The following is a 4,838-nucleotide window of genomic DNA, read 5'->3' as shown; positions in this document are numbered from 1 at the left end:
GCTTCAGGCCGCGGCCGCCCGATAACGTAAAGAACAGAGTTTTATCTTCTGATATTCATAATATTTAGTATTATCATCCTGATTTTAGTGATGAGTCAATGAGTGTAAAGGATAATTTGATGTAGAATAATTAGAATTTAGTAATTATATTATATATTTTGGTGTTTTTATCGATAAATATTATTTGCACTACCAGTATTATATTTTGTTTAAGGATTTCTAATCATGTTAAATTTTTTACCATTTATATGAAATAAAAATATATATTTTTGGCATATTAAATATAGATTATTTGTACATATATTTAACTTTTTATAATAATATAGAGAAATTTGATTTCCCTTTTTTTATTTTGTTTAATAGTTGGAATTTTTATGCTTATGTTCAAGTATTCTTGTGAAATATGTACTATAATATTTTTGTGGGTAAAAGCATTTTGGTACTTATTAGATTTTTTTGTGTTCTATGTTTAAAAAGTAGGTTATTTTTTGTCACTTTTTTCCCGGTTGGTCTTTATCCTAAAAGTTAGTCAAAAAATCATAAATGAAACTGATTTCAATCATTTGGTCACAATTTTTTTTTTAGCACTTGAGAGCATCGAACAAGGAACATGCAGGGCGAAACTTTTTCATCAACCAACGAGAAAAAAACCATCACTTATAATATAAGAAAAAGCCACTCTTACTATTAATCATCCTTTATTGCTAACCACAATGTTTATTGCTAATCCATCATAATCTTAATTTCTAATAATGCAAATATCAAGATTTTGTTTGAGAGAATTTTCTTATTGCTTCCTAAAGTTACTTTTACCACAAAATTTTTTAGTTATGTAATTTTTGTATTATAAAGTTGCTTTAGTTATATTTGAGCTATTAATAAAATTTCAATATTATTAATGAAGAATATATTTTATGAGTGGAACATATAAACCACAGAACTATTAAAGCCCCAATTATTTACTTATTTTTCAAGTAGGTGGCCCATAACTTTAAGAAACTCAGGCCTCGTTTGATTCCTATCCACCTTTTTCATAAGGAGGTCGTCAAGCAGTTACTAAAGAAACGACGTTCTAAAAAAATGTATTTCCTAAACGTGATATCAGTTTGGTTACATTTTTCTTAATGCTGCCTCAATAATAAAACCTCTACTACTCTAACCACAAAAGACAAATTTGCCCTCTAATTACCCAGACCATCGTCCATTCTTTAATGGCGATCACTTTGACAATGAAATTTATAGTTTTTCAAATAACATATTTTATTTTAGAATAAATATTTTATCAGAGAATTAAATTCTAAAATCAACAATCCAGTGTCCATGTTAACATCTTAACATCAACTTATGTTTCCACAAATTAAATTACTTTTTTTTTAAGCCAAAATATATGAACGTTACTTAGAACGCATTAATATGTTATAAATTATGATTCTTGAGCAGCATAGATTCTTTAAATTATATATTCAAGTAAACCATAATAAACCACTACTCCTAAATAGTTATTAACATATAAATTTGAATAAATTATATGTAAATTGTCTTCATTATCTTCATATATACAAAGTAAACATAGCATAGAAGCATGCTCATAAGAATGAATCAATATCCGCTTTACTAATTTCTCCTTTAACCTTCTTCTTCTTCTTCTTCCTCGCTATTATTCTTTTTATGTTTCATTTCTACTGTCTGTTTCTGCTTGAAAACAGCTCAACCAAATTAAAAAAAAAAACTTATGAAGAAAGCCCTTATTTCCTTCTCCTTATTATTCTTACATTAACAGAAAATTTTTGTCTCAAAATGTCTTCATAGTGTGTCCGAGTTGGAGTACAATTGCTCAAACAATATGACATAGTGTTGAAAGAAGATGAAATTTGATTAAACTACAATCATAAGTTTAATATTACCAAACACCATCTACTAATTCATTAACACAAACATAACTTCTTTATTCAACTAAATTTATTTCAATGACAAGAATATAAACAAAAAAAAATATAACAATCAATTGACATCTGCATATTCATTCATTCTCTACATTCTCAGCATCACATCTCATATGCACACCTGAAATATAAAAATATAAATTAAGACTCATTACCTACTTCATCAATAATAACATAAACAAACATAAAACATGATTCCTCCATAATATTTAAAAATAACTAACATTTATTAGACAATTGTAATACCTACTAAAGTTGTACAACTGTATTACAATATTATCTCGAAGTTCAGTCATTTCAGTTGCACCTTCACCATCAAACGAACACACATCATTATCAACATAGATTTCTTTCAACTTGTTCTGCATCTCCATTTGGAGTAGAATGACAATAATCAAAATTATCATCCATTTCATACTCATCAAAATCTGAATCGATCCTTGACTTATGTCTTCTTATAAAATTATACAATGCCGTTGTAGCTACAACTATGAGACGTTGTTTCTTAAATGAATAATCTGGCATATCATTTAGAATTCTCCATTTCTTTTTCCACACACCAAATGCACGCTCAATAATACTTCATAATGATGATTGTCTTTTATTAAAAACTTCCTTGTGATCCCTTACATGTTGACTTCCTTTAATAAAATATGCTAAATGATATCTTTTTTTTTTTTTAATCTGCTAAATGATATATTGTTTCTAGGTAAGGCTTTAAATAGCCTCTTTGTAAAGGATAAGCTGCATCAACTAAATAATATTTACATGTTCACACATGTAAAAAAAATTAATTGATACAACATAATATATTAAAACAATATGGTACATAATTATTTTGTTTTTAAAACTTACATGTTGGTGGTGTAGGAAAATTAAATATAGGATCTTTCATAGCATGTTTAAAAATACGAGCATCATGTGCTGAACCTTTTCAGCCATTACACTTATTGCATCGAACATATATTATTTTGCCTCCTCATTACCATGTGCTTCTGTGCTAATTTGATATGCAAATCAATAAATATAATTTTTAAATATCATGTTACTAAATCTCTCATGTGATTGGCATGCATTCTTTCCTATACATGTTATTTTCTATCCAGCATATAGATCTCTATGAGCTCTGGCTGACTATCTTGGCAGAAAATATTTTTCATGAATATTAACAATATATATATATATGCCTCAGAACTCTCATGCAATGAGAATATAATAAACTCATCATCTTAAACTTCGCACAGTTGCATCGTATGGTTCCTTGGGAAGAATTAAATTGAACAATCCACTCTTATAACTCAAAAGAGTTGTTTATATTCTTCACGGAAAACATCGATGAGTCCGAGGAAAAATGATCGATGCACAGTCCACCTACATCATGTAAGAACTCATCTTCAAAAAATGAGCACAACTCTAAAAAAAAAGGGCAGCTTGCTTTAATATTGAGCTACTTTTAATATAAAATTGTATCTCTGTTTGACTACATCTAAAATTTTCATATTGTTCATTCATACGCCAAGTTTTCATCACATTTTCCAACCCCATGAAACAATCAGTGATAGAATTGGTTGGCTTCGAAATGCCATGACATGTATGATTGGTGGACTCACTATGTTATGTATATAAAATGCTAAGGTTAAAATAATTTTTGTTGAATGTTGTTGACCACTTTTGCCTAATTTTATATAGATCTTTCAACCATTGATGGCTATGGAGGTTCCCTTCTATGATCATTTCATTTCATGTTCTCTCAAACTCATCCTTAGAATCACACTTGATGAAACAAGTATAAAATATGTCTTTCACTTTATTCTTACTATTAAAGTACCATACTTTGGAAGGAATCTTCTTGTAGATATGCCATTGGCATAATCTATGTCGTGTATTAGGTAATGCAGTCTCTATTGCCCTAATTATTGCATAATCCTGATCGATAAAAAAAGTTATAGAATATTTATTATTCATAATTCTTAAAAATATTATAAATAATCAGGAACGAATTTAATCGTACGAATTGAATTTAAAATTGACATCAATTTTAAATGTCGAGTCTAATTTAAATCAATTCGGATCAATTCGAGTTGGAATTTGGCTCGATGAGGTCTAATTGAATCAATCGAAGGTCGTCGAGCATATTCGAGCCAAAATTGAGGTCAACATCAGCCATATGTTGGAATACTCACAACCTACCCTTGATCTTCTCTATATTTACTAGTCATACCACTCCATAAAATAATAAATAGTCCCTCATTCTTCACATGAGAGTAAGAGTAGAAAATGAGAGAACTTGAGAGCTCTCTTGCTCCCTCCATCTATCATGACCATCGTTGGAGTTCTTGTCAAATACGGTCCCTCTGACCACCGTCGCCCACCAATTATGGTCCATCCAATTAACGCTGTATGCCGACTATGATCCTTTCGACTAATATCGCCCATCGATTACGGTCCCTCCGACCACTATCGCCTTCCAACTACAATACATCCGATCGCTCTTGCCTGCTGACTACGATCCCTCTGACAACCATAGCCTGCCAACTTTATATCTCTATACTATTGCGAATATTCCATGATGCAACATGAATGATTTTTTTTTTTCAAGATAAACTAAATTAGCACACACTCAATTAAATATTAACATTATGATCCACTCTTTATTTATGTTTATGAGAGTAAATGAACCAAGTTTAGGGTTAAGCCTAACTCATATTGTACTCATAAAACATATTTAATGAGCTCACAAATAAACTTCAAGTCATAAATGTCATTAACTATGAGTTGAGCAGTTCTCTGGTGCTGCTCTATGAATTTTTTGCGAAACCTTGTCGCCACTAGTCCTCCCTTGGGGAGGACTCCTCCTAGGATGTCATCTTCACTATTTCTTCCCTTTTCTTCCTC

Source organism: Dendrobium catenatum, unplaced genomic scaffold (genome assembly GCF_001605985.2).
Source record: "Dendrobium catenatum unplaced genomic scaffold, ASM160598v2 fragScaff_scaffold_1066, whole genome shotgun sequence".
Lineage (NCBI taxonomy): Eukaryota > Viridiplantae > Streptophyta > Magnoliopsida > Asparagales > Orchidaceae > Dendrobium > Dendrobium catenatum.
This window is presented reverse-complemented; position numbering follows the sequence as displayed.